Below are 26,337 nucleotides of genomic sequence, written 5' to 3' on the forward strand. Positions count from 1 at the left end.
AGTGGAGTTTCTTCACAAGGGCATCAGAGTTTGGTTTCCATGTCAACTTATTGTCTATAATCACCCCCAAATACTTATACTGCTCTACCTTCTCTACGACCTCCCCCTTGATCACTATCTCCCTGTGCACATGTTCCCCCCTCCTGTTGTCTCATTACAAATACATAAATATAATCACGTGCAGTCACTCAAACATACGCACGCACGTTAACACACACACACACACACACACACACACACACACACACACACACACACACACACACACACACACACACACACTCACACTCAAGCACACACACACACACACACACGCGCACACACACACACACGCACACACACTGACACACTCAAACACACACACACACACACACACACACACACACACACACACACACACACACACACACTTTCCAAAGAGCTCGACATAATAGTCAGTCAGGTCTATTTGATAAGCGTTTACACTCATTTCAGGTAATCATGATTAGAATCTGCTTACAGATAGTTACACAACTAAGCTAGTTCGGCATCTTCGCCGGACAGCTCGCAGACACATAACAAGCACGGGCAATCGAACATCGCGATGTCTCAGTGTATTCCACGCGTTGCATAAAGCATTGTTGAGTCCACAGTTGTCACGTGCAGACTGCTTGTCATGCATGGTCGTGACGACGGTCCAAGTTTGGGCGTTGACCCAGAAAGAGAGAGAGAGACGTTCAAGTTGTGCATGTAATGTGCCTTGTGTCACTTGTAAATTATGGATACGTAAGTGAAATCTGGCAGCCGTTGGAATAAAATAATTCGTCAAGATTGAGAGAGCGGGCGGGAGAGGGGGAGGGGGAGGGGGGGTTCATTGAAAGATGATATAGTAAGTCTCTGAGGGATTATTCTGAACAAAGTTACTTGTGTTTGTGCTCGGAACTGTTCAAATCTCATCAGCTTGATATTTCTTTTTTTCTTTTTTTTCTTTTTTTTAAGCAACCGAGACCGGTATGAAAATATTGGACATTATATTCATCAATTTTGAAAAAAAGGAAAAAGACTAAATTACACTAACTGATACCTCAAAATACGCAGCTACATTTTTAAGCAAAAAAGACATGTTTGACACGAAATCAATACTAACACCTGCCTTCTTTGTATCCTCTCTTGTTACTTTGCATCTCTTGTGACATTAATATAATCGAAAACGCCTTTCGAGCTAACAGTATTACGCTTTTTCCATAAATGTCAGAATAACGCCTACACTCTAGTCTAAAAGGCGAAAAGACCGGATGCGACAGCATTTTCTGTTGAATGCACGCTTATGTATGCTTTGGCCATTTACTTCATTATTTTGCTGATGTTATGTATGTTGAACTCTTTCATATTTTACGTGTGTGTATGTGAGTGTGTATGCGTGTGACTGTGTGTGTGTGTGTGTGTGTGTGTGTGTGTGTGTGTGTGTGCGAGAGTGTGCGTGTGTGTGTGTGCGTCACAACGAATACTGTCCTCAAAGATCGCTATAATAGCACCGAAACGATCTCCACACGAACACGTCCTATTTGCTTATTGTATATGTTCCGTTTCTATGGCAACCGTTAATATAATAAACAGGCGTGACGTCTCCGAGGACTGGAAGCACGCCCGAAGAGACGTGAGTGACTAATTGTGTGTTCGCGAGCAGCCATTGGCGTGTTTATTTGAGCGTTATTATTGTGAGCGCAGTACACAACAAGGAACTTAGTCGATAAATATCGACAGGGGGCGGACAAATGGTTTACATGTGAAATGTGTGTATATGGGTGTGGTTCTGAAACAAACAAACCATGTGAACCCCCCCATCCCACCGCTCGCGGGCTGAACGACTGACGTCACATGTCGCTTCGGTCTTTTCCTGAGAAAAACACCGCGTGTACATAATACACAATTCGATCGCGTAGCACTGCCAATGCACATTTTCGCAACGAAAACCGTGCTACTGTTTCTTGTGTGTTAAATCTGAAAGCAATATAAGTGAACGAACAATTGAAAACTGATATCACGTTACTAAACTCCCAAAAGTAATAAATTACTTCTGACTGCGGTACACAATACGGCAGTCACCTCTGCGAATGCTGTCGAAGAATCTAACCGAAAGTAAACATTCTGGGAATCTACGCGCATCGGCCTTGACGCAAGTTCAATACTTAGCCAATGAGCGCGCCGCGGCGAAGTTGGCCGCTGTAAGTCTCGCAGCGCTGGCTGGCTGAGCGAGTTGCGTGTCCATCCTTTTTTGGTCCAAGCCGCACCGGAGACCAGATTAGTAGGTGCTTGATTTTGGTATTTTGATTTTACATAACATTAAACCTTTCTTGGGGTTCATGGTCATGGCAACAGCCATAATAATATTATATCATGTATAATATTACATTTCAGCATATTTGAATTACATGTCATCATACCAAACTGTCATACATTTTTATTCCTACATCATTCTGATTGATCACAACCAAACCTACTATCAGTGGACACATCCAAATGTAAGCGCCTGTTCTTGACAACTTTTAATCGATCTAAAAATAGCAACTTGCTGGGCCCTCTGCCGCCAACAGACACTGTTTGGCCTGTAGGTAAAATGTACAATGTATTTTCTGATTTGTGCACAAAAGCTTTATTTCTTTTTTCTTTTTTTTAACATAACAATGTTTAATGTCACTGTATGGTTAAAAGACCATGGTCATATTTGTAAAAAAAATGTTAAATTAGAAAATAAATAACATTTTGGTTCATGATTTTTCCTACACCTGTGCTAAAAATAAGAAATAAAAATGTCGGGTATATAAGTCTCTCAAATACAGCTAGGTATGAATGGCTCGGTTTGAGTTTGTTGCAGTTGACCCTGCACAATGCGACATATCATGTTTTTGTTGAACAATTTTGACGTCACCCCTCCCATAGGGTGACGTATTTCACAACTTCCTGTGTTACACAAACTCTGTGATGACCAATTTTGACGTCACCCCTCCCATAGGGTGACGGATTTCACAACTTTCTACAGATGAACAATGTTGCCTCCACCCCTCCCATAGGGTGACGGATGTCACAACTTCCTGTGTACACAAACTGATGACGTATTTCACAACAAAATGGCGCTGCCCATGGTCAACCTCTAAACTATCCGTATAGAATGGGGGCGTCCTCGCCCCCATAATGACACGTACGTGAATGCTGACGTACTGAATATCAGCGCATATGAGGAAGAGAGAAAAAGAGTGGCAGACGTTGTTAATTAATTAGTGACATGAAATAATGCTTGTCGAGGTGCTAATCGACAGGAATGATGCTGAAAAATAGTATGCTGTATTAACTGTCGTTTTTCATCAATTCTGCCATCACGAACCTTATATAATGTGCAGTCTTCGTCTAGTGAATCAAAATTGCTTTTGTAATCATCGTTCGTCTGTACAATTGTTTGTATTTATGTGTATAATAATCACGTCAAACAAAATTGCTTTTGTTGTCATCGTTTATCCATTCAATTGTATGAATGTTTGGTTTTTGTTATTGTTAGTTTTTAAAGGATTATTGCATGGTTTTGCGTGCGTTGCTTTATCATTAGCAGCACTGCCTTCATCTGTGTTTTACTGTAGTAGGGCATTATTCGGTTTTTCAGTTCTGCTTGAAATTGATTATCAATATATCCCGCAGCATCTTTTTTTTCTCACTTTTAATACCTCAAAATCTTGTACAAATGGAGGGGTAAAAACGGTCATACAAGTAAAAATAACACTCGTGCAAAAAACACGAGTGTTCGTGGGAGTATCAGCCAATGAACGCAGAAGAAGAAGAAGAAAACCTCAGAGATGTTGACAACAGTCAGTTTAACCTTCTCTGTGTCTGTCAGCCTATTCACGCAGCTCCTTGAACTGACTAGAACGTAATAGACAATTTCCACAAATAACTCTGCATGGGTTGCGAAAGAGTTGATACTCTTGAAAACATTGAGGCAGCAAGCTTACCCATGCGTGGTCTCTGTCCAATTGTCCAAACACGCCCCTCGCTAGCGTTTGGCCATTAATGTCACGTGGGAAAGCTTGCCTCATTGTTTCCAAGAGTTTTCACTCTTCCACAACCCATAACAAGTCGCGTAAGGCGAAAATACAACATTTAGTCAAGTAGCTGTCGAACTCACAGAATGAAACTGAACGCAATGCAACGCAGCAAGACCGTATACTCGTAGCATCGTTAGTCCACCGCTCATGGCAAAGGCAGTGAAATTGACAAGAAGAGCGGGGTAGTAGTTGCGCTGAGAAGGATAGCACGCTTTTCTGTACCTCTCTTCGTTTTAACTTTCTGAGCGTGTTTTTAATCCAAACATATCATATCTATATGTTTTTGGAATCAGGAACTGACAAGGAATAAGATGAAAGTGTTTTTAAATTGATTTCGAAAATTTAATTTTGATCATAATTTTCATATTTTTAATTTTCAGAGATTGTTTTTAATCCAAATATAACATATTTATATGTTTTTGGAATCAGAAAATGATGGAGAATAAGATAAACGTAAATTTGGATCGTTTTATAAAAAAAATTTTTTTTTACAATTTTCAGATTTTTAATGACCAAAGTCATTAATTAATTTTTAAGCCACCAAGCTGAAATGCAATACCGAAGTCCGGGCTTCGTCGGAGATTACTTGACCAAAATTTCAACCAATTTGGTTGAAAAATGAGAGCGTGACAGTGCCGCCTCAACTTTCACGAAAAGCCGGATATGACGTCATCAAAGACATTTATCAAAAAAATGAAAAAAACGTCTGAGGATATCATACCCAGAAACTCTCATGTTAAATTTCATAAAGATCGGTCCAGTAGTTTAGTCTGAATCGCTCTACACACACACACACACACACACAGACAGACAGACACACATACACCACGACCCTCGTCTCGATTCCCCCCTCTATGTTAAAACATTTAGTCAAAACTTGACTAAATGTAAAAAGCCGACAGAGTTATTTCCGAACATTGTGTATTGACATGATTCATTTTGCGAGCGACTTGAGTACCTCGCTCATATCATTACGATCAACTGCTATGCTATGCCGCTAACTCCAAGGATGATCGTGCTCGATTTATACAGACCCGCCTTTGTTTCTACCACAAAGTCTACTGTCATGCATTTTGGCTACACTTTTTCAGACAACAAAAACAACAATTATACGACAAAACTTGACCAAAAACCACGAAGGGCAAAGCGGTAATAAATTATCAGAAATTGATAATTCTTTCTAAAATTCATATGTTCAGTCATTATCACTTAAAATGCGGAGGGCTGTTTATGTAATGCATGAATTTGAATATTTGGATAAATGAGTCCAGTCGCGTAGCTCAGAAGTAGCACTTAATCGACTATTCAAGTACAACTACTTGAACGATTTTTCTGAGGCTAAACGCAGTTGGTGCCATGGCTTTTCTAAACATGTATTGCAAGTTTATGCGTTATTCATGAAGGGGAAGGAGGACATTTGACACATTTTCTCAATAAATCTCCGTTTTACAGTGTATTTCTTTTAGTTCCAAAGGACTCAGATTGTTTGGGGTGTTCACGTTTGAGAGGTAGAAGCAATCGCATCGGATTTCTAATAAATGGCGTTGTTCTGTCTCTGTCATATCAAGGGGAAATTCGGTCCCACCCTTTTTTTGTTTTATTTCGCAGCTGATTTCCTGGTTTGTTTACGAGTTGCTCAAGTTCAGCTAAGTATTTGTTTTTGATGCTTTTTTTGTTTTGCTAGTGATACTAATGGCAATAACGATTAAATATATCTGTGCCTGCCTGTCTGTCTGTCTGTCTATCTCTCTATCTGTCTGTCTGTCTGTCTGTCTGTCTGTCTGTCTCTCTCTCTCTCTTTCTGTCTGCCCCACTCTCTCTCTATCTCTTTGTTTGTCTGTCTGTCTGCCCCTCTCTCTCTCTCTCTCACTTGCCCTCAACTTCTTTTAGTTTGTAATGCAATGTCTTTCGTCCCTACTTTCTCTATCACCCGTTCTTGTCCTTCTGTCTTTTGCGGCTTTTGGCCTTCTTTGTTTCTATTTCTTTCATCCTTTTATTTATTTCTGGGGTGTTTTTTTTTTGTATCTTTCACACAATGACACACACATATGCAAACACGCACTCTCCCTCTCAATCTCTCTCTCTCCCTATTTCCCTCTCTCTCAAAAAAACTCTCTCTCTCTCTCTCTCTCTCTCTCTCTCTCTCTTTCTCTCTCTCCCATCTCTAATGCCAATATTCGGCGCAAAACACATTTTCACAAGAAACCCTATACTACAGTCTGTCCGCAATTAGAGCTAAATCATTTCCACAAGCCATAATCTCCTGTCTTCCTTGTCCACATTATTTCGTTCATACTGTTCTCTAATCAGAGACTCCACCTGCCATTACACTACAATCGATAGCACATAGCCAGCTTGCCAGACGTTTTTCATTGACACAGCGAAAAACACTATCACAGGAAAACAGCTATTATCGTGTTATTTCGCCGGGAGATGTCAGTAAAACTTTGGGACGGATAGACGGCAAAATCGGCATTGGATACACGCGCTTGTGTCAACGGAACTCGATTATCTCTTCGGTCCCCTCCTTTGTTTATTTGGGAAAAGTGTTGTTTAAACAGTGTTTATTATTTTGTATGTGTGTATATCTGATGACGGGGGGGTGGGGGATGTGGGTCTGTGTGCGTGCGTGCGTGCATGTCTGTGTGTGTGTGTGTGCGTGTTTGTATCAGTGGGACTGCATAAAATGCCGAAACAGGGCATCTCAGCCGATATGGCCGGGTAAAACTGATGAATTACCGCAGCACACAGTGGGCAGGGAAGTATGTCTCTTGACGGAGGGGGGGGGGGGGATCTGTGTGTGTGTGTGTGTGTTTGTGTGTGTGTGTGTGTGTGTGTGTGTGTGTGTGTGTGTGTGTGTGTGTGTGTGTGTGTGTGTGTGTTTGTGTGTGTGTGTGTGAGTCAGTGTGATCAGATGGACGGGTGAAAAGAAAAACAGAAACAAACATACTGAATAATATTTGTCACTACATAACCAAACCCAAGACGTAATTTAATAAAAAGAAAAACGGAAAGGAAAAATGGGGCGCCTGAGATGAAAAACCACAGCGGGACACAAACTCAGCAATCAATAGAGAAGAACAATCAGTCATTGGGTATAGAAGGGTTTATGCTTTTTCTTCTCCCGTATCTTTCTCTAGCTGGATCAAAGAATGCTGTGTCAGGTTTGGTTATAAAAAACAATATGCTCTGAAAATATATAAACACACACGCACTTACAGACGAACGCAAACACGTATGTACGCACGCTTTCTCTCTCTATGTGTGTGTGTGTGTGTGTGTGTGTGTGTGTGTGTGTGTGTGTGTGTGTCTCTCTCTCTCTCTCTCTCTCTCTCTCTCTCTGCCATTGTTCCAATGACCTCCTTACCATCATTTTCTTGTGTTTTTGACCTTCAGGGTTCTCCTCAGTGCACACCTTTTTTTGTATCTTCTTTAAAGGTTACTGGAGTACATATTGAAATTCTGCCACAAGATTGGTTCAAGACCATATAAGCCGCATCGATTCAGTTGGACTTGACATGGGATGGTCTAAGCTTGAGTACGCTGTCAAGTGGTTTTGAGTATACTGTGTACAGTGGAACCTCCTTTTAAGACCTCTACAAATCTGAGAAAATCACGTCTTAAAAGGAGGGAGTCTTAAAATGGGGGGTCTTAAAAGGGGGGGTCCCACTGAAGCATGCATGTGTATTTGCAGGGGGAATAGTAACAGAGAGCATAAAGAAAAGTGGACTTGCTTTGAATGTTCTAAATCAAAAAACAAGAAAGGTAGGCTGTTTGAACGTTTGTTATTGACAAAACAATGCATTCACAGATATGTCGACCCAACGGTCTTTTAAGTGAACAGACAAACAAATATTCACCACAAAACTTATCTTGATAGTTCTATCAGTTTACGTCCACTCGTCAGGAAGCCGAGCGAATGTTTTTGGATTTGAATGTTCTAGTTTATTCATGTTTCTTTTGTTTATGATTAGTTCTGTCAATCGGTGGCCTAGTGGTTAGGCGTCCGCCCTGTGATCGGGAGGTCGTGGGTTCGAACCCCGGCCGGGTCATACCTAAGACTTTAAAATTGGCAATCTAGTGGCTGCTCCGCCTGGCGTCTGGCATTATGGGGTTAGTGCTAGGACTGGTTGGTCCGGTGTCAGAATAATGTGACTGGGTGAGACATGAAGCCTGTGCTGCGACTTCTGTCTTGTGTGTGGCGCACGTTATATGTCAAAGCAGCACCGCCCTGATATGGCCCTTCGTGGTCGGCTGGGCGTTAAGCAAACAAACAAACAAAAATTAGTTTTTCGTGGTTACAATTATAACGCATTTGCAGGATATGACGACTCCCTTTTAAGAGTTGGTGGATTTTGTGTAATCAGAACGCAGACCGGAAAATAAACACTAGTTAAAGGCACAATAAGCCTCCCGTAAACCATCACAGACACTGTCAAGCGTTTACACATAGTACAAACACCCTTCCATTTGAACGCTCACTGAACGGGAACATCCTGGCTGCTTTCCGTCGAGAGTGAGACATTTTCAAAGAATTTATTTTCGTGGACCGTCTGATCTACAATCAGGCGCCTCGTTTTGGCGCTAGAACTAACTTTTAAAATCTAAATAATAAATTGAAAGCTTGTAACACAAACATTCTTAAATCATAAAAGATTTCTTTTTTAATCAAGACAAGATCAGTTGCGTTTTAGAATCAGAGATACACAATAACGTGCTATTGCAGATGCAGCCAGTCGCATTGAAATCACAAACTGACGACTAAATTGTGAAAAAAAAGGAAAGTGGATCACACGGGTTCACGATGGCTCAGGGGTTACATAAACCACGAAATCCGGTGTGTGGTTTACGCGAGCTAAATAGCAATTCAAACGAACTGTTTCATTTAATGCTATTAAATGCTATTGCAAGTGTGTTCCATAAGATTAGAACTGCTTTTTTTATTAGAAGATTTAAATCGTTTTGTAAACCATTTGAGACATACTGGGGCTTTAAGTAAGGTTGTCTGATAGCGAGCTGCACCAAATGTTTCTGAGTGCGGCTAGAACTGAACAAAGGCTATTCTTTGATAGTCACATTTATTCAAAGAACGCATGCAGCATTTTCCTGAATCCAAAATGAAAACCGATTATCGTTATCGTGTACAGGGTTTGGGATCTCATTCTCTGTTTTCACGTATTGACCTCACCAGACTCTGGGCATGCTTCACTCTCGAGAGCAGTGCAATCAATTCTTCTTGTTTGCCATTGCCTTCATCAAAAGCGGGCGTGGACGCTTTGCCCCACTACAGAACAGAATACCTGTAACCCAAGGTAGAATTCGTGCTCAGATACCAGGCAACGGCTGTGTGTGTTTGTGTGTGTGCGTGTGTGTGTGTGTGTGTGTGTGTGTGTGTGTGTGTCTGTCTGTCTGTCTGTGTCTGTGTCTGTCTGTCTCTGTCTCTGTGTGTTTGTGTGTCTGTGTGAGTCTGTCTGTGTGTGTGTGTGGTGCTGTTTCAGTTCTGTGTCTTTATCGACCTTGCAAGGTTGAAAAACTGAGATCCCTTGAACCTTGCCACGAACATTTTAAAACAAATTGTGTCAAGTGTCGGCTATTTATGCAGGCTCTGCATTCCCTGTAAACATGTCAGTTTAAATCAACAATTTTCCAAAGTAATGAGAGTTAGCTGTCTGCAGATCGTGGCTGAATCTAGAATTTTGCAAGAAGTCCTACGTGCGTTATTCAGTGTCTTGGCCTTCTCTGTAACAGGTAATGTTTACGACCTATAAACAGCGGCAATTCTCTTTGTATTAAGCTTTTCAAAGATACGTAAGGGGGGGGGGGGGGGTCGACGACGTATGGAATTATTGAAGCTACGCTGCTGCACATTTATTAAAGAATAACCTTAACAAGACTACATTCATTTACCCAACATGTTCCCTTTCAGACCTTCTCAATCGACTCGCTTATTCCGTTCCAATCTTTTCCAGCAAACAAAATTCCATGAAAATCAATCAATCAATCAATATGAGGCTTATATCGCGCGTATTCCGTGGGTACAGTTCTAAGCGCAGGGAATTTTTTTAACATTTTTTTTTATGCAATTTATATCGCGCACATATTCAAGGAGGGATTTATTTATGCCGTGTGAGATGGAATTTTTTACACAATACATCACGCATTCACAAATGAGATTTGACAATCGACCTTGACCATTTACAAAGTCAAAATTCCTTTACGATTCCCTTTGCACAATCTTCAGAGATAATTATGCCTATCTCTGTGCCACCATTACGCCTGTTACCAACCGACTCAGCAGATGGTCGGGCTTATCGAACCATGCGTGGAATTACAATTACTTAGACCCCACAGACGGTTTGATTAGGACTGTGAGGGAAGATAAGCCAGGCATGGGGTAAGTCAAAGTTACAGAGAGGGTAGGAACATTTACAGAGAGAGAGAGAGAGAGAGAGAGAGAGAGAGAGAGAGTGGGGGGTGGGGGTGGGAAGAGAGAGAGCGATGCTTTAATGAACAACTGGCCCATTTCATGGGGAGTACAAAAATGTCAAGGAACATGTTTCACAAGCACATAATTGAGTACACATAAAGATAAACTTTCAAATCTTACAAAATAGTATTCTCTCTTCTCTGGAGAACAAGAACAAGAACAAGAACAATTCTTTATTTAACGATGGTAATAGAGTAAGCAGTGATCTGCTTTTTTACATCTGGCCCTCGCCCTAAAGAGGGACTAGTCAGAGAGAGAGAGAGAGAGAGAGAGAGAGAGAGGGGGGGGGAAGAGAGAGAGAGAGCGATGCTTTAATGCTTTCGAAAAGCCCGACCATCTGCTGAGTCGGTTGGTAACAGGCGTAATGGTGGCACAGAGATAGGCATAATTATCTCTGAAGATTGTGCAAAGGGAATCGTTAAGGAATTTGACTTTGTAAATGGTCAAGGTCGATTGTCAAATCTCATTTTCATGGAAGTTTTTTTGCTGGAAAAGATTGGAACGGAATAAGCGAGTCGATTGAGAAGGTCTGAAAGGGAACATGTTGGGTAAATGAATGTAGTCTTGTTAAGGTTATTCTTTAATAAATGTGCAGCAGCGTAGCTTCAATAATTCCATACGTCGTCGACCCCCCCCCCCCCCCCCCCCCCCCCTTACGTATCTTTGAAAAGCTTAATACAAAGAGAATTGCCGCGAGAGAGAGAGAGAGAGACAGAGACAGAGAGTGTGTGTGTACCAAACATGGCATAAAGACAATCTCGAAAAAGATGACTGGCTGAATGGCGGGGGCTGGGGATGGGGGGGGGGGGGGGGTGTATGATGACAGAGAGTGCGCATTAGCTGAGGATAGTAATTCAGTCGCCCACAGCCATTTTACGAAGACAAACTCGGAAGAGAGACGAGGGAAATAACGAGGATTGTTAGACGAAGGGAAAGGGGTTGTAACAGAGGCTATGCAGGGATGGGGGGGGGGGGGGTGTAGGGAGCGAGCAAGGAATGAGAGTGGAGATAAATGGTTCGGTTGTCTAGTTGCATGCTCACAGGCCATGTCCTGCAGACAGACTCAGAACAGACACCAAGGAGGATTATTACATGAAGGAGAAAGATAGTGATTTCGACGAAGCGGATCAGAGGTAGAAGGGGGTGGGGGTGGTGGGAGCTGAATGGGGCGGCGGGGCGGGAGAGGGGGAAGCGGAGGGGGTTGAAACAGAAGTGATAATGAGCATGGCGTGGAAATAGGCATTTGTCCAGTCGTCCACAACCCATGTCATGAAGACAAACTCTGAAGAGATACGAGGAAAAGGCAGAAGAAAGGATCATTAGATTAGGGAGAAAAGAAGGAGATGGCGCAACAGTGTGGATGGGGGGGCAGAGAGTGACCATGGCATGAGAGGGAAGATAGATAGTTGTCCAGGCTTCCACATCCCATGTCCCGCAGACAAACTCACTCTGAAGAGATAATTCGAGGAAAAGAAGGAAACACTAGATTGAAGAGAAAAAGAAGTAGGTGGTGCAACAGCGTGGATAGGGGGGGGGGGGGGTGGCAGTGAGTGACCATAGCATGAGAGGGAAGATAGATGGTTGTCCAGTCTTCCACAACCCATGTCCCGCAGGCAAACTCAGAGGAGAGACTACAGAGGAGCTCTCGATCATTTGATGAAGTAAAAAGAGAGTCTTTCAAGGCAGCAGTGTGGTCGAAGGTTGAAGTGGGTGTGTGGTTGAGGGGTACGCATGGAACGAGAGAGAATTTAGATGGTTGTCCAAGTTGTCCACTAGTCGAGGCTTGTCTTGGCCTCTCCCTGACCCTTGGATCTCCTGAAAGCCAGTGTCCACTTGATTGCACACACATGCGACCTCATCACCCGCCAGCAAGCCACTGGATTGCCACTGACCGTTCACACAAGACTTGTCACGTTACTGTAAAGGCAAGAGATCTTGTCCAGAGCGTTGATTAGCTTTTCTGCCACATTCATACCCACTTCTCTCTCTCTCTCTCTCTCTCTCTCTCTCTCTCTCTCTCTCTCTCTCTCTCTCTCTCTCTCTCTCTCTCTCTCTCTCTCTCTCTCTCTCTCTCTCTCTCTCTCTCTCTCTCTCTCTCTCCTCTTTCTCTCTCTGAGAATTGTCAGTATTCAAAATCCTTTTCGTGTTATATTCGTCCATTTCTCTGATTCACATATGTGCATGCACACGCACGCGGAGAGAAGAGATAGTAATAGAGCAAGATAGACAGAGAGAGTCCAGATGGGGGGAGGGGGGGTGTCTGTAGGCAGAGCGAGATAGACTAACGGCATCATGAAAAAACACTGTACATCACGTGCGGTTATTTCCTACTTGTCATTGCCATCCTGAAGAAGTCAGCGACAGGCTGACGAACATTTGATGAAGGATTTACTAAAACTGGTTTCTGTCGTGTTTCCTTTTTGTTTTAACGGCATCTAATTCAAAATCCGTACAGAGCTTGAAGCTTGCACACACGAAGAGAGGGGAGGGGGGGGGGTCGAGGTTCAGAGAGAGAAAGACAAACAGGTAATTAGCACATGCGTTAGTCAATCATCTCCTCACAAAGCTTACTCTGACTTCGTGGAGAACAGAATGATAAGATGGACACGTCAAAGTGCATGCTCATTATAACAACCGAGCTCAGAGCATTTTCTGCATGACTCGAGCCTGGCCAGCCTTTGAAGCGAGGAAAAGCAGGCTGGCATCGGATCTACTCAGTCATCCGCTTACAACGTCAATATTACACTCACCAAGACCTGGTGATTAGCAGTACTTGACAGGAACCTCTCATCAGCCAGGTCAGACTAATCGATCTTTATGCAGGACCGTCAATTGCGATTTCTTCTTCTTCGTTCATGGACTGAAACTCCCACGTTCACGCATGTTTTTGACTGTTTTTATCACGCCATTCAGGCAGGATACGCCGATTTTGAGGGAAGCATGCTGGGTATTTTCGTGTTTCTATAACCCACCGAACCCTGACATGGATTACAGGATATTTTACGTGCGCACTTGGTCTTGTGTTTGCGTGTACACACGAAGGGGGATCGATAAGGCACGAGCAGGTCTGCGCATTAGTTGACCTGGGAGTTCGGACAAATCTCCAACCTTAACCCACCAGGCGGCCGCGGCCGGGATTTGAACTCACGACCTTCCGATTAGGTGGTCGATATCTTATCCACTACGCCACTGCGCCCGTCAATGGCCATTTGAAAGCCGTGTTATTAGGTAGATGGCTTATTCGGGATTGAAACAAAACAGTGTTCCTGAAACAGTCGGAGAAGGTTAGGTTACATAACTCATTTTACCCACAAACCCAGTACACGACTAAAGTATAAATATGTGAAATATTAGAGCAAGGAGTACAATACATAATTCGAAATTTGAAAAAGATAGAGTGTTACCACATCAAGGTTCAAAATACAAAGTTCGAATGTCTAAATGCTAGTTTTTTCAGAAGACGCTGTAAAAGTTTATGAATCTCCCATGATAATACAATTCGCTTTTTCGGAATATTTGGTGGGTGAGAGTTAATGAATGCAAAGTCTGCACATGTGGAGAACGACCAATCAGTGTCGAGCTTTGACACTGTGACAGAGCCTCAAGAGTGCGTGATTGTCCCGAAGCGCGCTCAACAGGACAGTAAGACCAAGGGGTCAATTCCACGGTCAGTCATGTTACCTGACCACCTGGTGCTAATATCCAAAGGTCAAGCTGAGGGTGTATGATGGCGGTGACCATTTGTTTCATGTGCACTAATGAACAAAACCGTCATGGAATAACATCACAGGATCTTGTATCAAAGTGCATCGCAAGGGCCAGTTGGAGAATCGTACCCTTCAGTTTACCTTCCACCTAAGCTTTATTACTACTGCAGTGGTAGGTTAAAGCCTACGATACTTCGATCGAATTGCCCCGACCAGGTTCATGTGAATAAAAATCAAACTCTTTTGTCTGACTAGTAGTGACAGATGGTTGTCTGAATTACACATATTGCAGATCCGGCTTTACAAGTCAGAAATAAACTTCACCCACTTTATTTGTAGATAGGGTTTACTCGATACAATGGAAGCCCCTTTGAAGACGCCCAATTTCGGACGTACCCTTTTCAGATTTTCTGTTCAATTCTAACTTTAATTCAACCGTCCCTCGCCTTGAAGACCTGATTTTCTTTGATTTTTGTCAGAGAGGGGGGGGGGGGGGGTTCTAAAACATAAGGGGTAGGGGAGGGGAGAGACACTGCAGTTGAGATATTTTTGAGATATTGTATATATACTTTACTCTACTTTCTAGTTCAGTCAGTGTCAGGAACACACAATGCCTTCACCTCTCCTGAGAGTCAGACAGAATAGATCGTATCTTCTCACTACACACATTTGCACCACAGTATTTACTTTACCGTTTGTTCCCATACTCAAATAAGTATTTGCAATTCAATGATCACTATTACTCTGGACAGCCCATGCAGATTGGTCGTATCGAACGAACTCCATCCCTAATGGTCCTTCCGGGACTGTCATAGTAATCTTCTTATCACAACACCCAAGCTTAACTGCTGCCTGGGCTGGGCTTCCTACTGGAACACAATGCTAATTCCTGGTTGGCAAAATCCCGTTGTGGGATGAGTTGGTCTTGTACCACGAAAGTGCTTCCGGACTCAGGACACTCCTCATTTTGCCTCCCTGAACGGACTAATTGGTCGTGTACTAAGTGTGTCTCTGGTAAAACTAATTAGTCAGTGAGTCTATAAACATTTTTTACCTTGCATTTTTGGACTCACTAATGGTTCGAATACTGAGAGTGACTCTTGATTATGACTGTTTGCCCCCTTGTTTGTTAGAAGTGCAAATTGGTCATGCGCAAATTGTGTCCCCGGTCTGTATAGCTATGCACAGATTTCCACTGTATAGTCTTGCAAACCAGGGGCCGGGTAGCTCAGTTGGTAGAGCACTGGACTCAGTTGTGATCCCAAGGGCACAGGTTCGAATCCCGGCAGGGAAGGACATGGGTAAACTTTATGTGCAGACGCAGAGACGGTATCCATGTCCCACCCCCGTGTCACCACAGTGGCACGTGAAAGACCTCTGCCCTCAGTGCAGGTGGCTGATTTAAACACGCACACATCTGGGTAGCGCGACTCGTGTTGCTGCTAGCTTCCCACTGGGAGAAAGCGACCCGAATTTCCCAGCATTGGGATGATAGAGTAAATGAAATGAAATGAAAAATGGTCATGTGCTATGAGTGTCCACGCCCTGAGCACACTTTGTCACTTTGCTCTTTAGGCCAGCGAACTGGTTGTGTACAAAGAGAGTTTCTGGACTGTGGGCACTATTTGCTCTTTTTCCTTAATTAGTTCCTGTGTAGACACCTTGTAAATCGATATGGATTCGTCCAGGATTTTACCTCGAGTAAGAGCATCCTTCCACCTGGACACACACACACACACACACACACACACACACACACGCACATGCACACACACACACACACACGCACATGCACGCACACACACACGCACATGCACACACACACACACACACACACACGCACACACACACACACACACACACACACACACACACACACACACACACACACACCAAACCTCTACATACTGACTGCTTTCTTAACAGAGTGACAGCTTCTTGCTTAATCAATTTCGTAAGCGACACGTGTCAATCTGAGGCATTAATTCAGCGCACACAAATCCATCGTTGCACAAAAAGCATCCATGCAGGCTGTTGATTTTTTTAATGAATCTATATATGTGGGAGCTAAAATACTCTCGCTAGGATACGCCCGTGCACAAATCTGGACAAATCTATGGTGTAGTTGGTCGTTCACACGGAAAGGAAGGGATTTTTAAAGTAGCACCACAAAAACGATATTCCTTTTTTTGTGTCAAGAGTCATAATAAACGGAAATTCAATCAGAAAAATGAATGAATGAAGCTAGCGCTTACAACTGTACCCACGGAATACGCGCTATATAAGCTTCCTATTGATTGATTGATAGTACCTCACCACGGAGATCCCCATGTAAACCGAGAAAGGAAACAAAGTTGAATCGGTTCCGCATCGCTTAATACATTAAAGGGACGCACAAACCAATAACAAACTAACTAGTTACTCACGAGCTATCAATGGATAGCTACAAGAAATCTTTCCTTGCTAAGCTTTGATAATCAAAAAACAAGCAAGGTATGTTGTTGGAACGGTTAATTATTGACAAAACAATATTATACGTTACGTTACAAAACAACATACCTTTCTTGTTTCTTTTAAATTCTGAATTTTGGAACGTTGGCAGTCAATTTGTTTCTGGATTTTAGCTTAGATAAGTTCGGTTGGTCAAAATTTTGAGACAGGTCGAGTTATTATATTTCCTCGTCGTTTCTTTCCTCCAGCTCATGTTTGATTGTTTTAGGCCAAGCTGGTTCGCACAAGCGGGTTTGTTTCATCTTTGTTTCAAGCTTGATTTGCGATTTTTACTCCTACAGGTTCTTTAACGCACGCGAGTTTTTTTTTCAAGCTCGTGTTAGCTTTGTAAACACACAAAGTTTGTTAGCACTTAAACATAAACGATCCATAAAAGGCAAAACTGAAAATACTCCGAGTCCCTCAAGTCAGATAGACTGAAAGCGATGTGTTTTAATTTGCAACATGAATTTTGCTAAATGTACAAATGTTCTATCGTCTTTCCTTAAAACTGCCTTTACACTAGTGTTCGGTATAGTATATAGTATGCCATAGATAGTCTTCTCAACAACGCCAACAAAACCAAACTCATGACAATCCGTGATCAGATTGTGTGCATTATGAGAGAAGCTATTGCTTGCTGGCCTGTGTTTCTTTAAAACCAAGGTGAGACGCCACCATAACTTTGATGGACTGTCTCTCTTTACTCAATAAACTTCCTTTCACAGAATCCAAAATGATGTCGGGCGAAATATATCGCATCTGCATCTGACATATCGTCGATGGCTGCTGCTTGTGTTAAAAGCCAAAGAAATTGAACAAAGAAGAGAATGACAAACATTGATTCCTTCAACAAGATGCTGCATCCACGATAATATGAAGTATACAGCTGTATATAAAGCCAAAAGAGTGGAATGTAAGGCACATCTGTCACCCTTAACAATGGACAAATGAGGCAGAACCAAAGCTAACCACTACCAAATGATAGACAAGTTCACTTTTAACATAAATCTTTGCGGAATCAGACCATGCAGTTTCAGTCGATGGACGGCCTGCAATTAACTCTTTGTTAATGTTTTGTTTTCTTGCGGTTTTTCTAACTTACTTAAATTTGCTTTCTTATGGAGTCTAAGCAGTTTGTGTAAGTCTGAAAGCTGTCTAAGTACATAGTGCTGTTTTTATTACAGATTCAGAAGTAATTTGCTCTTTAAAACCCCTTCACTGCCCAGCACGTACTAGGTACGTGGTCATGTTTGGTTTGTCATACGCCCAAACACGTACTAGGTACGTGGCATTTACATCAGCACTTTTCAGGACATTTGTGAAAACTAAATGGGAGGTAACCACTGTCCAACTTCTTGTAGGGGGTTAAACACAGTTTTTTCCCATTGACAATTCAGATAAGTTAGTACCACGTGGTGAAAACTTTTTTAGAAGTTTTTTCCGGTCTATAAGATTCAAAATGGCGGCCGAAAGTCGGACATCAACTCGTAGACCTGTTTTCAAATGATACAGTGTTCTGGAAGCTCTACAAGAAGTGATTTATGGATTACCACACAGAAGAATACTGTTATGTTCTGTAATGTGAGTAGGGGAGGGTGGGGCAGGTAGGGTCAGGGGCAGGTTGGGTCACCTTGAATAACTCTCACAATTGAAAAGATATTCCCGTTTCGTTTCCGATCTATGTTTTTGAATGTCCCAGTGCGTCCCTATCGCCAATTTGTTTGAATGGTAGTGATGTGCAAGTATGGATCCGGTGGTTTCACCATGAAATTTGACAGTAAGTGACTTTTTTGACTCTCATACTTTTTGTTCTATACGTGGATTAACAGGGTGCTCATGGATGATATCTTTAGTATACACACCTGATTCATTTTAGAAGTGAATTGTGCTGTTTAAATTCGTATTTAAATTGAATCGAAACGTAACAGACCGATTTCTTTGTGCACCCTGTGCGGGGCAGGTAGGGTATGGGCAGGTTGGGTCAGTGACTCGACCTGCCCCGTCATTACCCAACCTGCCCCTTCTTTACATATAGAGAATACTACATGGCTTGCTGTGTCGTACCAGATTTACACGAGTTTTTTAATTTAATATTGAACTGCGAGCGAAAGCCATGTAGTATTCTGTTTATCCTACATATTTTACTTACGTGTATTTAACTGAAAATGTCCTGCAGTCGAGGCATTGTAAAAGCTGGTTGGCCTTGAGACCTGGGTCAATGATCGGTACTTGCAATCTGAACACAGCTGCCTGTCCAGACACTGACCTTCTTACCCGGGGTCAATGACCGAGTTTTTATATGAGAGGAAAGTCTCTGAAGGATTGGTCAGCGCAGAATAAGATAAGAGAGGGGTTGAAGTGAATAGCGCAAAGAGGGGGGAGGGAGGGGGGTAGTAGCTATTTTGACTGCTGATGCAATCGCCAGCGGCTCGTGGCACTGGAGGGGTGGTGACACGGTCAAGTGAGGCGGAGAGGGGTAGCTGTCTAGCCACTGTGTCTGGCCTTGATTGGTGGTAGTCCTGAGTCCTTCTCAAAGTGGGGGGGGGGGGGGATGAGTGGGCAGTAGAGAAGTGACAGACGACTTTGTGCTTCAGCGAAATTTGAACCCGCACGGCGGGCGATTTCAGCAGAATTTCGAACCCGCCCGACGCGATTTGAACCCGCCGGGGGCGATCGGGCGACCGCCAATATTCAGCCCTGTAAGCAGTGGAAAAACAGGTCCCTGCCAGACTTGCTTGACATGACCTCATTTACATGATATACACACGTGTGATTTGAACGATTATTATCTCACGAGTGTCTCTCTCACGTATGTAGGATAAATTTGTTATTGCATGAAATATGAATCATAGGTGAATTTGTTTGTATGTACGCGCGCGATTGTGTGTTGATGGGTGCGTGTATTTCATGTGTATGAGTTATAAATATTGTTTGTGTTACAGAATGACAGGTTTTGTTTATTGCAACAGCAACGGCACCATTTGTATTCAACCCTGACCTCTTATTTCAGTTATGTTTTTAATAACAACACGCACAGACATGCGAAGTTATGTTATTTTCCATTGATGTTTTTTAATATTATTTTTTGCTTCGTGTTTGTTTTTGGTAAGTTGTTACTATTGGCAATTTTCTTGTTCTTCTTTGTTTGGTTGGTTGTTTTCATATCTCAATTATATACACGGGTTAATTGTGGTATCGTTCAGCTAGTCAATTTATTAATTTACCTTTATTTTGGCAGGATAATAGCTGTTTTTCTCAAGTTGACCCAACCTTCCCCACAGGGGTACCCAACCTGCCCCGTGGTGGGGCAGGTTGGGTATTTTTGGTGACCTTTTTATTTATCGTTTATCTCTCATGATTAGAACGATTTATTTTCGAATGTTGAATTATTGTATTGCAAAAGGATTAAAGTTTTCTTAAAAAGTTGTTTGAAATGTTTTCACTGGTTAATCTTTGAATGAGAGTGAAAAAGGATTTTTTTGACCCTACCTGCCCCACCCTCCCCTACCTGATGTTTGACACCAGTTTTAGCTGTGTTTTCTGCGGTTTTACGTGCTGCAGTGTGTGTGTGTGAAAGTTTGGAAACTGTAATTTTTGACAAAAATGGTCATTATATCGATTTTTACTATAACAATCACAAACAAAGTCCAATGATCATGTTATCACATAATTGCCAAGGGTGCATGTAAGCAAACCACATGCCAAAGATCTTAACAGATATCTCAATAAATGATTGAGCAGTGAACAGATTAGTAAACCTACCGAAGAAAGCGAAATTTGCCCTGGCGCACAGCAATACCAAAATGCTGCTATACTGTGGCAGTGAAGGGGTTAATCGCGACCTCTTTTTCTCAATAATTGAATTATTGTGGTTGGTAGCAGGATTTGTTGTCACTGTACATGCCAATCAAAACTTATGATAGAAACCAAGTTTTATTTGTATTCTTACACCGAATTTTATTTTTGAAGCTATCACAATATAATAAACGCAGACCTTGATGGACGCAGGCTCGTATGAAATCACTAAGCAGCATACTTACATGTGAGGATTGACCGAACAACAAAAGCTCAAGATGTCAAACAATAAGAATGTAGCTTATTGTGTCATCCTGCAATGACGTTATTAGCCGTTATTAGCTAAAACAAGAGAAGCCGATCAATTTTGAGTAATTGCAGGCAAAGCAGTCCATATTAAGACTGACAAAAAAGCAAAAAATGAAATCAGCAGTTTGAAAACTTGACAAAGAATGCGTCTGTTTTCTTCCTCGGTGATTACAAAGGACATACTTCATAATTCAATTCAATTCAATTCAATTCAATAAAACTTTATTGTCTGAATGCAACAAACAGAAATTTTTCTTTTGGCTCGTGAAGGGAGTAACATATATCCAAGCAAAAGTTGTATTCAGAAGAGGCTGTGTCGAAAAGGAAGAAGAGAGCATTAAATTCATAGACATTCTTTAAATAACAGACAGGCATATAAAATTGTAAAATATTTTAATACTTTTGTCCATTATTGGTATTTGTCCATGATAGAGGTGAAAAGATTAGGGCAAAAGAAGTAAATTTAATTTTTTTTTTTTAATTTTTTATATCCCCATTGTCCTTAGTTAGATTGTTGTTGAATTAAAAAGTAATTTAATGTAAAAAGAAAAAAAAAAGAAAAAAAAAGAAGAAAAAAGACAGGCATACAAAAGGAATAGAATCACAACATTGAATAAAAGACAGACCGCCAAGAATTGACAACAGGAGAATGATGATAAAGAGGAGACACATAGGCATGTAAACATTTTTTAGAATAACAAGATAGCAGAATTAGTTTTAAAAACTAGGTTAAAAATGCAAAGAAAATGAGGTTAAAATGTGTGATACAAAGTAAAAATACCATGACCTGTAGCATTCCCCGCCAAGGTGATGAATCATATTTGGCTTTGTAGGTCGGACTTCCCTTGCTTTGTTTCATACCGATATGTTGTTCTGATACAAATCGATCTGAGGTATTGTGCGGTGTAAACAACACAATCACAACGAGTCGGTCGAAAATAGAGATAAGTGGATCGAAAAATCACGATTCTCTATTTTGATGAGTTTTTTGTTGTTGTTACAGGCCATAAATAATACACCAACTGGAGGCTTAGCATATTCATCTATATATATATACGACTTGTGTCTGTTTGTCTGTGTGTTTGTGTATCTGTCTGTGTATTTGTGTGTTTGTGTATTTGTGTATTCGCCATGCACGGCCAAAGTTCTCGATGGATCTGCTTCAAATTTGGTGGGCATATTCAGGTAGACCCGGGACACGACACAACCTGGTCGATATTTCAACACGTGCTCTCAGCGCGCAGCGCGGAACCGATTTTGGTTCCACCTCAGCTATTTTGGTTCCACCTCAGCTTACCCGGGCCCCCATACCGACACACCATAGCCGCTACACCACATCACAACGCCAAAGTTCTCGGTGGATCTTTTTCAAATTTGGACACCGTATTCAGCTACACCCCGGACACAATATCATCGATGAGATATTTCAACACGTGCTCTCAGCGCGCAGCGCTGAACTGATTTTGGTTTTTGTCTTCATTTCACCCTTATAAGTAACTCTTCCTTATCTTCTCCAGTGTTTGGCGTTTATCTCCCTTCCTTCGTGTGGCTTTCCCGTTCAGTTGTAAGTTACTACACTGCGCTGTCCACTGCGCTGAGCGTCTTCGGATATATTCCCGGCGTTCTGTTACTGTTACTATTTTTAGAAGGTCAACGCAGTGTACAGAACGTAAATTGGACCCGTAAATTATCCTCACTGTAAAAGTGCAAAGGTCGAATCAATTTATAGCCACGCGAAAAATACACTGTCATCTATCTCTCTATAGATACGGCTTCTCTGTGTTTTTGTGTGTGTGTGTGTGAGTGTGTGTGTCTCTATGTAAGCAACACCTGTGCATTGTTCAGTTCTGTTTGTGATGTGGTCTGGCGGCTTTTATGTAATTTTATGTACTGGCCTTCCTTTGAGAAGCCATAACTTGCTCAGTCCTGTTTGAGTGGAGTTCGCCTCCAAAGGTGATTAACACGGTTACATTCGTCGACAAGGATGGGACTCGATATGGTCAGGAATGGCATTATGGCCACTGAATCATTTTCGTGCTGTTCCCATTCCACGAATCTGGGAGGGACCTAAGCTTGGCGGGTCCATTGTTCGGACCCGGCGAAGCCGGCGTACGGCTCTAAGTACTTCTTACCGGCGAAGCCGGCTACCCGGCGAAGCGGGTATTCATTCTAGTGTAACATATGACGGAAGGAAGGGGGAGTGGGGGGTAACTGCGCTGCCATTAAGTAGCTAACTAAACAGCTTGCGAGTTTGTTGATATTTCTCAAACTTATAAATAAAAAAAAAGAGCAAAAAACAGCTTGCGCGAAACACCTGTTCTAAGAGAGCAATCAATAGTGTGATCTTCAGGCGCTACAAATAAAATCAACCTGTCCCAAATACAGCGCGTTTGATGGGATACAAGGCTTCACAGACAGGACCAGACGATTCCGAATGACAAAGAGCAGGACTCACGCAAAGCGGGCATTAAGTGCAGCTCACAGATTTAACACCAGGAACTCGCTTGATTCACCATGACGTGATTGATGGAAAAACCTTTTGCTTCGATCGTTTCCGCCGTAGTAACAGTCCGCTTAACGCCGTTGTAGTTTGCTAAACGGCAACAAAGCGTGCTTAAAGGCACAGTAAGCCTCCCGTAAACCATCACAGATACTGTCAGGCTTTCACACACAGTACAAACACCCTTCCATTTGAACGCTCACCGAACGGGAACATCCTGGCTGCTTTTCGTCGAGAGTGAGAAATCTTCAAAGAATTTATTTTCGTTGACCGTCTGATCTACAATCAGGCGCCTCGCTAGAACTAACTTTTAAAATCTAAATAATAAATTGACAGCTATTAACACAAACATTCTTAAATCATAAAAGATTTATTTTTTCATCAAGTACAATTCGAAGTTTTGAAAGTTTTAAAAAAGATAGCCCGGAAGCAGGGTCACAAAATGTCGTGTCTCAAAGCAGACGATTTTTCTGCATAGCGCTCGCTTTCTTTGAAGCCAGCCGCCGCCGACAAGTTCGTGTGACTCGCAGCCATTTGTTGCGTTTTAGAATCAGAGGTACACAATAACGTGCTATTGCAGATACAGCCAGTCGCATTCACATCACAAACTGACGACTAAATTGTAAAAAAAAAAAAAAAGAAACTGGATCACACAGGTTCACGATGGCTCAGGGGTTAGATAAACCACGAAATCTGGGTGTTGTTTACGCGAGCTAAATAGCAATTCAAACGAACTGTTTTATTTAATGCTATTAAATGCTATTGCAATTGTGTTCCATAAGGTTAGGACTGCTTTTTTCATCAGAAGATTTAAATCGTTTTGTAAACCATTTGAGACATACTGGGGCTTTAAGTTTATGTGCTTTATGTAAGATATGAAAACGCCATTATTTATAACAAAACTGACATTTGTATGAGCTTTATTCAAGATTATAAAAAGACAATTTCTTACAACAAAAACAGACAAAGAAATTACACAGATCAGTTTTCATGTTTTGTGAAACTGGCAAGCCCATGTGGTGCCGTTGTCCTGAAAGTAACAGTGTTTGTTGAACGTGCAAAGTGACTTCCGGTGTTATGACCAATTCATTATTCAAATGACTGCCATTTTTCAATGAGGTATAAAATTTCTCATTTTAGGAATGACACAATGCACTTGTATGTTCACTTTTTTTCTCTCTCTCTCTCTCTCGTTCTCACACACACACACACACACACACACACACACACACACACACACACACACACACACACACACACTCACACATACATGCACACACAATACTCTCTCGCGCGCGCTCTCCCTCTCTCTCTCTCGCGCTCTCTCTCTCACTCTATCTCTCTCTCTCTCTCTCTCTCTCTCACACACACACACACACTATCACACACACACACACACACTAACACACATACATATACATACACACACACACTCACACACACACACACACACACGTACATCCACACACAATACTCTCTCTCTCTCTCTCTCTCTCTCTCTCTCTCTCTCTCTCTCTCTCTCTCTCTCTCTCTCTCTCTCTCTCTCCCTTTTCTGTCATACACATCTACTCCTCACGAACAAAGGCCAGCAACAACAAAAAAACAGACACTCGGACAAACAAACAAAACAAACTGAATAACCATTCAAAATTATTAACGCAGTAGAGACTCAAGCACTGTATAAAATCGAACACTTGCCACGATGGCTGCAGATAACTACTGAGATGTTGATGGTGAGATTAGATCCCCGATGGGATCTAAATCCCCTTGCAGCGTAGGGCTGATAACAACAGCAACAGCTGCTGCCTTGCCGCTCAATTTTGCTCTGTTTTTTTCTACACACCTTTTGCTACTTTAGCCAGCGAATACTATATATTATGCGAAGCGTAGAGTTACATTTTACGATAAAGGTAAGCGCATGTACACAAAGTCAGAGAGAGAGACAGACAGACAGACAGACAGATTGAGAAAAGAGAGATATACAGCTAGAGGGTGAGAAAAACAGAGAGAGATAGACAGACAGAGAGAGAGGGACAAAGAGAAACAGGGGGAGAAAGACACTGAGAGACTGAGAAAAATACACACACATATGGAGCGAGAGAAAGGGAGACAGCCAGAGAAAAAGAGAGAGAGAGAAAAAGAGAGAGAGAGACGTCTAAGTCTCCTATGTAATGCAAACATGGATATAAAACTGCGACAATTTTTGTCCGAAAAACGTCTTACATAGAGATGGTAAAATGATGCAGTTCGTCGGACATGTGCAATTGTGTCTCACTGTTTTCGTGAAATAAAAGTCACAGAACGCGTTCATCGTCAGGTTAGACCACTGAGCAGATTCAAAACCCTTGCACCGGAGATTTTTACGTTCAAATACAAAATCACATTTTAGAATAAAGAAAGTGATAACAGCGGTTTTACGAAGGACGGAAAAAGAAAACATCCGATACTGTATGTATTCAGAAATTCCCGTAGGCGGAGAAATGCCCTTTAAAACAGAAGATGCATCAAACGCGATTTTAAGGGGCAACTGAATTACCGTAAAAAGCTGACCGTCTCAGAATTGGCCGGGCTTTTACGAGAGAGAAGAACATCCCTCCACATGGCCACGTAACAAAAACAAACATCATTGGTGCTCTCCGTGGAGACATTTAATGAATTAACTTCACAGATTGCAACCAGTATCCATAAAGAATGTATTTCCTTAAAAACAAAATAATCGAACTCTGTTCAGGAAGCAGTCATCCTCTTGAGTTTTGGTATGTGTTCAGGAGGGATGGCCTTATAATTTGATCATGTAAGAGCCTGCAAGGGAGTGAATGAGCTGCTTCTGTCCGGTGTTGCAAACGAAAAAAGTCCAGGGGCGCCGCGTTGCGGCTAGACGGCCAGAGCCTTCTGTGACGCGGCGGTCTTAGTAACAGCAACACGTAGTCAAACACGTTCTTGCATCAAGGGAAGTAACCCAACCCATCCCTC

At 42.1% G+C, this 26,337-nt stretch overlaps 1 protein-coding gene and 1 pseudogene across 2 annotated transcripts in view; one reads left to right on the forward strand and one right to left on the reverse strand.

Annotated features, from left to right (window-relative positions):
* The window catches only part of LOC138952201 (filaggrin-like), a 48,422-nt gene that overhangs the window by 13,293 nt on the left and 8,792 nt on the right, over window positions 1-26,337 (reverse strand). The gene's annotated exons all lie outside the window — the stretch shown is intronic.
* The window catches only part of LOC138952507 (uncharacterized), a 28,119-nt pseudogene continuing 15,875 nt past the window's right edge, over window positions 14,094-26,337 (forward strand).

This window comes from Littorina saxatilis, linkage group LG17 (assembly GCF_037325665.1).
Source record: "Littorina saxatilis isolate snail1 linkage group LG17, US_GU_Lsax_2.0, whole genome shotgun sequence".
Classification (NCBI taxonomy): Eukaryota; Metazoa; Mollusca; class Gastropoda; order Littorinimorpha; family Littorinidae; genus Littorina; species Littorina saxatilis.